Source organism: Bombyx mandarina, chromosome 28 (assembly GCF_030267445.1).
Source record: "Bombyx mandarina strain Sakado chromosome 28, ASM3026744v2".
Lineage (NCBI taxonomy): Eukaryota > Metazoa > Arthropoda > Insecta > Lepidoptera > Bombycidae > Bombyx > Bombyx mandarina.
In genome coordinates this window covers 3,160,605-3,173,836 of record NC_143233.1, presented here as the reverse complement: position 1 = coordinate 3,173,836, position 13,232 = coordinate 3,160,605, and positions in this window count along the sequence as shown.

Sequence of the window (13,232 nt, the reverse complement as noted above, 5' to 3'; positions counted from 1 at the left end):
TATATTATTAGTATTATAATATTAGTATAGATTGGATTACTATACTCGAGCAGCTATTGATAATATGGAGGAATTTTTTTTCAGAAAATAAAACTAATTGTATGGCTTAATTATTGCGAGTTAACACTTTTTATTTTTGACTGATTCCGGTGGTGCAATTGACTGTTGCATCGTTTCGATTCCCACATCGGGCAAACATTTGTGAGATAAACAGATTTGTTTGCTCCTCGTTTTGTTTATTATTTATATATGTATATTTAAAAAAACGTATATCGGTGTGTACATATGTCAGTGTCTAGTACCTATAACACAGAGAATCCTAATTTGGGGTCTGATGACCGTGCGTGATTTGCTATTGAAGTTCCACCGTTTGACTGAGGCTAAATAAATTACTGATTACTTAAGATAAGAGTGAGTAGGAATTGATAAAAGTTCGAGTTACCAATGGCCGTATATAAATTGATAAGAAAAAAAAGTAGTGGCTGTACGCTCCTATACCTACTCCGAATATAGTTTTTTATTTTTATTTTTATTAAACAATTACTAAAAATATCGGTCAAGGCTCTTCCTCATATAAAAGAATGCACGTAATGTCGTATGTTCTACTTGTAACAACAAAATGTTTCATTAAGCAATCGGTGTAGTGCAACGAGAGCGGACTGGTATTAATACGACCAGTGAAAGTTATGAAATAACTTACGAATTAAACTTTAGTTTTTTTTTATTGCCCTTGTAGGCAGACGAGCATACGGCCCACCTGATGGTGAGTGGTTACCGTCGCCCATGGACTTCAGCAATGCCAGGGACAGAGCCAAGCCGCTGCCTACCAACCTAGTATTCTCCGATTGGATTTTCGATGAGTTGGAGCGATGATCTATGCAGGGTGGCTGGCAAGAGCTGGATAAGAGAAGCCGAGGATCGTGCTTAGTGGCGTGCGATTGGAGAAGCTTGCTTTAGGCTGATGATGATGATAATGATTCTCCGATGCGTTCAAAACTAAATATCACATTTTTTTTCCTACCTAAGCTGATGGTCTAGAGAGACCATGTCAGCGTCGCCGGGCTAATAGGTGAGCTCACGGGGCTCAAACCTGACGATTTTGCTAACATGAATCCTAGCAAGAGCCGTGCTTCGCAGAATCGGAATCGCGACCCATTGAGAAGATTCGGCGAGAAACTCAGTGGGCTGTGTATGTGGGTTAATTAACTCGATGAGCCCTTCGTCGCAAGCGACGGGTTCGACGAGAATGATGACCAAATATCGCATATATACGTAGATTCAATTAAAATACCTTTTTTACAATATCTTCCATAACCACGTGAACTGTAAAGGATTCGAAATGTTGTACATACTGTTATTAACCCGATGTTAAGTGGTTACCGGAGCCCATAGACATCTACAACGTTAATGCGGCCACATAACTTGAGATATGAGTTCTAAAGTTTCAGTATAGTTATGCTTATTGTATAGTTATGTTATACTAGAGGTCCCGCAGTAGTCGAAATTCGACTATATTAATTGGAATTGTAAGTTTGTACACTATTATGATTATATTTTATACTTCTATAATCACAAATTTCGCCAAGACTACACTATAAAAAATATTAACAAAGACAAACAATATTTAATCTATTCTCAATTTGACAACAGACGTCAAGAACAAATGTTTGACAATAAATAGTATGCATGCGTGTGTGTGTCAAATACATGGTATGTAGTGTGTGTAATGTTCTTTATTGATTTAATGTATCTTTTATGCATTATTTGAAAAAAATATTAGCATTGTGCACTTCTTCTCTATATTCTCTATAAGTGTGGAAAACATACTTCTCCGTCCGCGCAAAGGACAATGCCCAAAAGTGGGCCAACTTCATGACAAAACTATTTGTACTTGAAAAACTATGCCTTATTTTTTCATGTTATTTAGTTTATGTATCAACATTTTTTTCACCCTGGCATTGTTTTACAAAAATATAAATTACTTATTTGATAACATCTCAAAACTGAGTGCCATAGTTTTTAAATTCGCCAATAGACAAAGGGAAAATTAGCCCATACAGCCTTATATATGCTTATATGCTGACAAACGAAAGAGTTGTCTGTGACTTGAACAACAAATTAAAAAAATTGCTAATGGTTATAATTCACAGACTTTTTAGTTTATTGTTGTTCAATTCAATATTTATGTATTGTAATAATAATTATTACTTAAAACCATGAATTATTTAATATTTTTAGATATTAATGATTCCATTTGTAAAAATCTCAATGGCCTACCATTACTCTATTCTTATTATATATGATCAGAGAGTTTTGGCAGCAACCCGAGTGAAGCGTCACTTGAAGTTTTATTTTATGTTTTTTTAATAGCTTATTGTGATGTATAATATACAAATTGGGTGTTGTTTTGTGTATTAAATGTCAATAATCGTTGTTCACGATTATTGAGGCATTGGAATAAAACTGTGGCTAACATAGCAGTGACTGTTTTTTTTTTTCAAGATAAAAGGTCTGCGGAAATTCACGCTCACTCAATGTGCTATTCATCAAGTTGACGTCAAAACTCCCAAAAAGCAATAAAAAGAAATACACCGGATTTTTATTAACATAAAAAATATAACTATGACAGACTAGGCTGTATAGGCTACGCTCTTTGCCTGCTTGTTGGCGAATTTAAAAACAACAACAACAATATCGTTGCCGGCTTCCGGATTTCATTTCATTTTATTATTATTATGAGGATATAATAATAATAAAATGTACGTAAGGGCTTATTTCTAGCAACATTAACCACAATTAACTTATTTAATACTGTAAATAATGATGAGAGCGATTATTGATTTCGAAGAAAACAATTAACAACTTAATTTTAGCTGCAGAAAAAAACAGATTTCTCTTAAACCTGGGTGAGAATATAAAAATCGTTTTCTGAATATGAAACGATATTTCTTTGTCTATCAAATTAAGTTAAAATCATCATCACCCGACAACTTTTTTTAGGGGCCCAAACGCCCATAGAAAATGGGCATTGTCCTTTCGTAAAAAGGGACACAAAGTTTTTGCTTCACGTATTAATATATAGATACTATTATAGTGTATTAAACCTAAGTCGTCAAAGTCCAAGCATTTAGTTTTTGACCGTGTGGGACAAGGACGGTTTTGAAAGAACACTGTCGAAGAATCTCAGACAGTGCATTTCTTTTTTATGTACGATCCCGTCACTTGGTCTTTCTCAATATAAAATTAAACAAGTGCTATTGCGTTTGCTTGGGACGTTTTTTTTTCCTACCTAAGCTATAGAGAGACCATATCAGTGTAACTTTAACTAGTAGGTGAGCTCACAGGGCTCAAACCTGACGACGTCGGTAACACGAAACCTAGCAAGAGCCGTGCTTCGCAGAATCTACCACTGGATCGGAAACGCGACCCTCTGATTGGGACGCGAATCGGTTAATAAAACTACTAAAATCGCTTCAAAGTTCTGCGCTCCTGGTAGAAACCAAAGACAAAGATACACACATACAATGGTCTCATCCCGTATTCACACACACACACATTCGGACACACATTCACGGCCTCACCACTATTACTGATATGTATCTTTTTTATGATTGAAGGATTACTGGTGGCCCAGAGGCCTTTCCAGTTTCACCAGGACAGGTGGTCGAGCATAGACCCAGCCAGGAGGGGTGGGATCAGCTAAGAGTTACCCGAGCGGCTCCAAAGGAGACCTAACAACTCGAGAGCAGCTGGTTCGCGAATGATGAGCTTTAAAGGCACTTTCGCACCATTCGCGAACCAGTTGCTCTTGAGTTGTTAGGTGTCCTTCGGAGGCGCTCGAGCAGCTATTAGCAAATCTCACCCCTCCTGGCTGAGCCTTTGCTCGCTCACCTGTCCTGCTGAAACTGGAAAATCCTCCGGGCCACCAGTAATCTTTAACATCGAGCAACATCATCCGCTCGCTGGAAGATCCTTCTTACGTCGTTTAAGCCTCCCACAAACGGGGCTAGGTATATTGCGCGCGATGCAATCCTTTCTATGACATTGACTTTTGATGAAGGCGTTCGGGTCGTAACTGCAGCTTATGTGTGCTAAAGCATTTTTTTCGGATGATATATAATCTGACGGTTGCCCTATTCGAGCCGGTTGTGATGTGCTTGAACGTTTATATGTCGCGACCTTATTGTTGCGAAATTGTTAATAGATAGATGACTGAATGATGGAATTATAATTTACAATTTTCAAATTGTTTATTATTACATTAAAACTTAGAAATATGTAGTTACAAACCGGGTTGGGAATCTTCATTTAATGTATGCTTGTATGTACGGAGACATCGATTTTTAAGAACGATATTAATGTTTTTATCTATACTAGATGTTAGCCGCGGCTTCGTTTGCGATGTCAAGGAAAAGAGCACGTGTAGTTGAACCAGTGGGAATGTTCTTTCGAGGTAAAATAGTACCATATGACATTCTCCTGATCTTATCTAAAGCTATCACTTAAAAAATCATGTTCATCTGTTGATTCGTTTGGACATGACAGAACAAACAAACATCTTGTAAAATGTATAATATTTTAACTATGAATCTGTATTGTATCTAGCAGTAACAGATTGACCAGTAATTAAGAAGTTCCTATCAAGGAACTAAAAATCGAAATTTCTAGGTCTCTCTTATGTGTGTGTGTGCGTGTGACTGTGCGCGCGTGTGTGTGTGTGTAAGATAATATTAATTTTTAATAATTTCTTTTTTTATAAGTTTCCTTCCTCCCACTATATTTTTTTTTAAGTTAGCTTGGTTCCCGTTACTTTTCGTAGGGCGTCTTGTGAGTCCGCACGGGTAGTTGGCCTTGCCGATTTCTGCTGTGAATCAGTAATGCGTTTCGGTTTGAAGGGCGGGGCTGTAAAACTGAGAACTCGTGTCTCAAGGTTGGTTTCGGAATTTATATTGTTCACGTGTATGGGCTCCGGTAACCACTTAACATTCGTTAAATAAGGTAACATAATAACGTTATCTTATACCTTTAAACGAGCAATTCTTGTATATTAATTTATACCTATATAATCTGAATCTCGGTAACGGCTCCAACGATTTTCATAAAGTTTAGTATACAGGGGATTTCGGGGGCGATAAATCGATCTAGCTACGATTTATTTTCAGAAAATGTTGTTTTATTCGTGTTTTCAATAATCAACTCTTCCCGACATCTATTGGCGAATAATAATACTATTTTTCTTAATTGAGGGCAACTAACCGTTTTGAAGACACCACAAGATGGCGCTATCAAAAAAAACAAACCGAGCAAAGCTTGGTCATCATCTAGTAACGCTAAAACTTTATAACGCGTTCATTCTATTCGTTCCTTTCATAACATTTTTGAATGCGTAACGCAAGGCAAGTGCGAATATAATTGAAAGTACCTAGTAATTTTAGTGTAATCACAGCAAGAACGAGAGCAGAACATTAAACAAAACTAATACGAACATTCCGATACAATTTGATACACACACAAGGTGTTTATGTAACTATGCCACGGTGGTCTGGTAACACTGAACTGTGCAATGCGACGATAAAAGATAACTTTATAATATTGATACGTAAAGCAAAAACTTTGTACCATATTTCATGAAAATTGCGCGGATGAGATGAGTATGAAATTTCCCACAATTATAGAGAATATAGAGGAGTGCAGAATGTTATTATTTTTTTTAACTATGCATAAAAAATATCGATAAAAAAACATTACACACACTACCGTGTATTCGACACACACAACTATTTGTTTATTGTCAAACTTTTCTTATTGCTTATAGTCTATCGTCAAATTGAGAATAGATTAAATATTGTTTGTCTTTAGGTATTAATATTTGTCTAAAGTGTAGTATATTTAAATTAAATTCTTACTATTTCACTATAAAAGAGCTTTAGAAAATTTGAAAATATCATCGCGCGGTATCGCTTGACATTGCGCAGCTAGGCCACAGAACTATGAAAGACGTAATAAGGCGAGAGTCGAGACGCGTGCGTAGGTACTTAAAAAGAGAAAAAAAAACTCAAATTCTAACAGTGTTACATAAAACAATACTCAATTAAAAGGTTCAAATCGCTATAGCTGAGTTCTTTTCTCGTTAATGTGACGACAAAATTTTGATTACTGGTGGTAGGACCTCTTGTGAGTCCGCGCGGGTAGGTACCACCACCTCGCCTATTTCTGCCGTGAAGCAGTAATGCATTTCGGCTTGAATGGTGGGGCAGCCGTTGTAACTATACTGAGACCTTAGAACTTATATGTCAAGGTGGGTGGCGAATTTACGTTGTAAATGTGTATGTAAATGGCCTCCAGTAACCACTTAACACCAGGTGGGCTGTGAGCTCGTCCACTCATCTAATAATTCTTACCACCAGTAATTACGCAAGTTATAATTTTGCGGGTTCGATTTGTTGTAAGGTGTACAATATCGAGGGGTGAAAAGTTATTTTTTATGATCTTTTTTCCTGATGTTTCCTGGTCTCATTTGGTCATTCACTATTTTTCCCTCCAGTTTGTCATAGAGCTCTTCAGATACCAGAACTCGAATTTTCAAAATATTGTGTCACACCCTTCAGACCGAATCACACTTCCCGGCGGAAACAATCACGAAAAGCCAAGCACGGCGACCGTCTTTAAGAAAGCCGACGTATTATCGGTTGGACTTATGCGCATTTAGATGAACGAAAGTGTACAATTTCGTGTTTTTTACTCTCTTAAAGAATTACTATCGAATTAATGTGAATATTTCTGTGTTTTGTGTACTAATGGGTGTTTTGATACTGATCACGTTTAGAGAGGACTATCGCATAGCTGAATGTATTCTCAGTGGTCCTTGTCAAAATGCTTGCAGGCAATCTCTTATGCGATCATATTGGCCTAAAGACAACCTTATACTAGGGTACTTAAATGTCAAATCAGCGTTAATAAGCTCTTGTTTGAAGTGACTGCGTTTAGATCTGTTGGTTTTAGACGATAAATTGGATGACAATTTAAGCGTGCCTTTTGATATAGACATGGTATCTTTGCGGTTTACGGTTTAATCTCACGTGATTTTACTGTCGTATTGTCATTTTCAACGTTTCAAATACTTTATAGTTTTCGCGGTCAATGACCGTAAAAGTGGTTTTAATTTGAGGGACGTAATATAAAAGCTATGTGCTCATTTAGCTTTAATTAAAACTACTTTTACAGTTTAATCTCGAGGTTTTTTTGTTATCACATTATTTCCGTCGTTTTGAATACTTTACAGTTTTCGCGATTAATGACCGTAAAAGTGGTTTTAATTTGAGGGGCGTAATATAAAAGCTGTATACTCATATAGCTTTAATTAAAACTACTTTTACGGTTTAATCTCACGTGTTTTTATTGTCATATTATTATTTCCGTCGTTTGGAATACTTTACAGTTTTCGTGGTCACTGACCGTAAAAGTGGTTTTAATTTGAGGGACGTAATATAAAAGCTGTATACTCATATAGTTTTAATTAAAACTACTTTTACAGTTTAATCTAGAGTTTTTTATTGTCATTGGTTACCAATTCGCCTTCGCCGCAATACTCATATCCTTTCATTACTATACTGTACTCTCTTTAACCCCCATGCCCCCTACATATCACAAAGAACGTTTCGAGTTCCTAGGTGATACACATAATTTTTCCCTGAGATCATCGGATTGCCTGAGACTGAAAATGCCGGCACATTCATTATCATTCTTTGATCATTCATTCACCGTCCAGGCGGTTCGATTGTGGAATGCTCTGCCGGATGCAGTGAGAAGTGCTCAAACTATAAACTGTTTTAAAAGAATGGTGAAAGAACACTACTTATCTGCTTAGTGCTGTTTGTTTGCATCATAATGTATTATTTCCATACTGTTGATGTATTATGTGTATGTAAGTATATTAGTATGTATTGTATTTAAGTATATAAATATTGGTATATAAATATTGATATGGATATATATTCCATATTATATGTAAACGGTATATATTTTGTTTATTGTATGTACATATTTTCTATAATAATGTATTATCTATAGTACACCGCAACATACCTGCTATATTATTATTTTCCAGAATTTCTGTAAATTAAACGGTGTCTGAAAAAGATCGCTTTTAGTGATAAGACCGCCTATTGTACAAATGTATCTGCTTTTTTTTGATTGTTTTTGAATGTAAATTGTGTTTTGGTGTGCAATAAAATGTATTCTCTCTCTCTCTCATTACGTTATTTCCGTCGTATCGAATACTTTACAGTTTTCGTGGTCACTGACCGTAAAAGTGGTTTTAATTTGAGGGACGTAATATAAAAGCTGTATACTCATGTAGTTTTAATTAAAACTACTTTTACGGTTTAATCTCACGTGTTTTTATTGTCATATTATTATTTCCGTCGTTTGGAATACTTTACAGTTTTCGTGGTCACTAACCGTAAAAGTTATTTTAATTTGATGTACGTAAAATACAGAGCCAGATATTCATGTAGCTTTAAATAAAACAAATACGGTCAGTCTTCCGTAGTGCAGGAGTACTGCTGTTTCGTTGTATCTTAGATCGGCGCAAGGATATCGAATGCAATATATTTTCGTAACCGCGCCAAGCATTTACGTAAGCGCATTAGTATCGGCACGCACCACGCGCTCACTTGCCGTACAATAATCAAACGACAGCGTGGGAACAAAATAGTGAAACAATAATAATAAATAATAGTTTAAAAAAAAACTAACAAAATACGCTTTTAGAAAAAATCCAATTAAAAAATAGAAAATAAAGTTTCTACAATAAAATCATTTTTTCTTAAACTATTTTTAATTCAAATTCATTAAAATTTCTTTTCTATATTTTAGTTGGAGTTTCTATAAAAGCGTATTTTTTTAGTTTTTTTAAACTATTATTTATTTTTCATTTTGTAGTTAAATTTCAATTTCAATATATTTTTTTAAATATTGAATTGTCATCGGTCCTTAATAAGTATGCCAAATTTCGAGTTAATCCGACGTTTTGAAGGGGGTCAAAATCATGTTCAAAGATAAAAGCTTATTAATAAAAAAGATACGTTCAAAAATAATTGAAAAATAATTAAGTAAATAATCACTGCCGGTAGGAATGTTGTTTCAATTTTCTAAATAGTTTATTCATTTCAATTTTAAAGTCCAATTTTGGATTCGAATCAGAGTCGGAACTGTGCGACAAAAATCAGAATCAAATTCATCGGTTTCGTTTAGGTTCATAACTAAAAAGACGCATGCAATAAAATATATATACAGTCTCAATTGAGAACTTGATTTTTTTAAATCGCTTTATAAGGGTATAATCTATATATATAAAAATGAATTGCTGTTCGTTAGTCTCGCTAAAACTCGAGAACGTCTTAACCGATTTAGCTAATTTTGGTCTTGGTTATTTAATTATTTAATTTTGGTTATTTGTGGAAGTCCAGAGAAGGTTTAAAAGGTAGATAAATATGAAAATGCTCGGAATTAAATAAAAATAACAATTTTGTTTTTCCTTTGATGTCCCTCCCCGTCGGACGAATTCCTTTTGTTTGTTTTAAGTTTATTTTATACAAAAGTTTAGGACTTTTATTTATCGATTGAGGCACTACAAAGTCTGCCGGGTCAGCTAGTTTATTATAATTGTGCAAAGAAATAAAACATTATTATTATACTACAGAGTATGACATTAATACGCTTCAATATTTTTACGTAAGACAAATTGTAACGAAATACTTGAATTGTGAGATCAAAAAAAAAAAATTGTAATAAAACCGAATCCTTCATTGTCGATCACTTTTACCACTAGTGTACTTGTGTTACTGAAATTGACCTCAATATCTTATCTCGATTGTGTTAACGTTCGATTATAAGTCTTATTTTTCGAGCAGTAGAGCTTACGAGTAAAGCTCAAGAGTTTTTTTTGAAATGAAATGAGTTTTTAAAAGAACTGTAATAATAAACTAAATACAATATACTTGGTATTAGCATTTAATTAATACGTGTGCGGTTTATTAATTTTTTTACTGTTCTTAAGTGAACTGGGTCAAGTTCAACTTTATCTTAAGTGGTTCTTGAAACCGATCATCATTACAGAACCCACCTTGAAATACTAAGTCCTAGTATTGAAACCGGAACGAATGATTCTAATGAAAACAGGTAAGATACTACCTAACCCGTACTCTATATCTAGGAGCTAAGTAAATATTTTACAGCACTACTCATTACTTATATATACAAATTTTTAGATTTACTGGTTCTGGAAGGTGAAGTCGTTAGTGGTTTTTTTATTTTTTTTTTATTGCCTAGATGTGTGGACGAGCTCACAGCCCACCTGGTGTTAAGTGGTTACTGGAACCCATAGACATCTACAACGTAAATGCGCCACACACCTTGAGATAGAAGTTCTAAGGTCTCAGAATAGTTACAACGGCTGCCCCATCCTTCAAACCGAAACGCATTACTGCTTCACGGCAGAAATAGGCGGGGCGGTGGTGGTACCTACCAGTGCGGACTCACAAGAGGTCCTACCACCAGTAATTACGCAAATTATAATTTTGCGGGTTTGATTTTTATTACACGATGTTATTCCTTCACCGTGGAAGTCAATCGTGAACAATTGTGAAGTACGTATTTCATTAGAAAAATTGGTACCCGCCTGCGGGATTCGAACACCGTTGCATCGCTATGAATGCACCGGACGTCTTATCCCTTAGGCCACGACGACTTCAATAGGCAACGCGGACCATGGTATTACCTAATTCAATCTAAAGTTTATAGATAGAGGGGAACATGTAACAGATATAATAATAACAGTTAATATAAATAATAAGGGTTTAATTCATTTTCAAATTCAGTTTCAAATATTTTATAGTTTTTGAGATCACCGATAACATGTTTCGGTGTTATTCGAATTTGAATTATGTGCTGACTAAATGTTAAATTTAATTTATATTTTAAACTAGCTGAGTTCCACGATGTCACTAGTCTAAAAAAAGTAGCCTAAGCCACTCCTTATATCATCAGCTTTGGTACAATTTTGGTATATGTACTTTGGTATACATACTTACGCATTTAGTAAAAGGTGTTTATTATATTATTACAAACAGATTTTATTTATTTGTATAGATGTTACATTTAATTTTTTTTGTGCGTACTAAAGTCCATAGGGGTCTCCATAGCCCACTGAGTTTCTCGCCGAATCATCTCAGTGGGTCGCGATTGCGATCGTGGGGTAGATTCAGCGAAGTACAGCTCTTGCTAGGGCTAGTGTTAGCAAATTCTCTTAGGTTAAGCCCGTAAGCTCACCTACCCGTCCGGACGTAGCTGAGATAGCCCAAGAGGCTACCAGCGAATAGGTAGACAGTAAAGGGTCGCAATGTGAATGTTTTTTTTCAACGGAAAATATGAGGCATAAATTGGTACGAAATAAACAGAGAGAACCCACGGAGTTTCTCGCCGGATCTTCTCAGTGGGTCGCGATTCCGATCTAGCGGTAGATTCTGCGAAGCACTGCTCTTGCTAGGGCTAGTGTTAGCAAATTTGCTCAGGTTGAGCCCTGTGAGATCGCTTACCAGTACGTGCGTACTTTGAATAGTCCCATAAGCTAACGATTAGCCAGGGAAAAAAAGATACTTTTATCGATAATCAAAGCGCCTCTAAATTAGTCCACCTATTGAAAAAGAGTGCATGCGTACTTAACAGACAACTGCGAAAATGACATGAAATAACTTGTTAAAATCACACAGTGCTGATTTCTCACTGGCACAGCGCGAATTGAGTTCAATTTCACGTCGAAGTCACAATTTTTTTTTATTGCTTAGATTAGATAGTGTTAAGCGGTTACTGGAGCCCATAGACATCTACGACTTAAATGCGCCACCCACCTTGAGATATAAGTTTTAAGGTCTCAAGTATAGTTACAACGGCTGCCCCACCCTTCAAACCGAAACGCATTACTGCTTCACGGCAGAAATAGGCAGGGTGGTGGTACCCACCCGCGCGGACTCACAAGAAGTCCTACCACCAGTAATTACGCAAATTATAATTTTGCGGGTTTCATTTTTATTACACGATGTTATTCCTTCACCGTGGAAGTCAATCGTGAACATTTTTCGAGTACGTATTTCATTAGAAAAATTGGTACCCGCCTGAGATTCGAACACCGGGGCATCGCTCAACACGAATGCATCGGACGTCTTATCGTTTAGGCCACGAAGACTTCAATGGATAGGCTAATATTTTTTTCATTTTTTTTATTATAATTAAATTTATTTATTATAAAAAAAAAGAACACAATATTCCTAACCTAAAAGTACATGTTATTATCCGCAACATGCTTCGTCAGATTACAGAAATAAAGTTATCAGCAACATGCTTCGTCAAAAAGTACAATACTTACTTTCAGCTGCAAGCGTCGTCATATGTAACATAAAGATTATATAAGCTAATATTTATATGACTGTTGGACTCCCTACATCAGTTGCGGGAGCGTTCATGATGAGAATCTTTGTCATCATTGTTCATGTTCGACGGACCTATAATAGTCCACACAAGGGCTCTAAGACTATTTTTATTGTAGACGTAATAATAATCATTATGGTGGTCGTATTATCGCAACAGTCTTGTGCAACAATGAATTAGCTAAATTAAATTTTCGTGCCCTGTAATGATTTGGACATGTTTTTGAAACAATTAGTATTGCTTATTCACATTCAAAGTTGGTCAAGATACCCAATCGAATCAGTCTATCTGAAGTTATATAATTGGTATTGTTGTATGGTGCCATAGGCGGGAGGGAGACCTAGTTTCCACTCAAAATAAAAGGCATTCTTTTCGATATTTTTAAGTGACTTCGAGGATATAGAAAGTTGTTTTATGTTTAATGAATACGTGAAATATTAATACCGGTCAATGTAATTCATCATTATGATGATAATATGTTGCAGCTAGTTGGCCTTGTGGATAAAGAAGTTTTGATTTTGATTTAAAAAAAAAACCGTCCGCAGCCTTGACTCTTTGAATTGAACTTTAGAAAAAAAAATGTATTTCTTGTACTATCATTTTTTGGTTGTATGTGGTTAGAAACCAATGAACAAGCAGAAACAACCGGTATTATGGTATCTACCCGGGTAAGTACCGGTTATGATTCATCATATCACTAGTAGTTACGTATATTTCAAAAAGGGTTTCATTTTATTTAACAACTA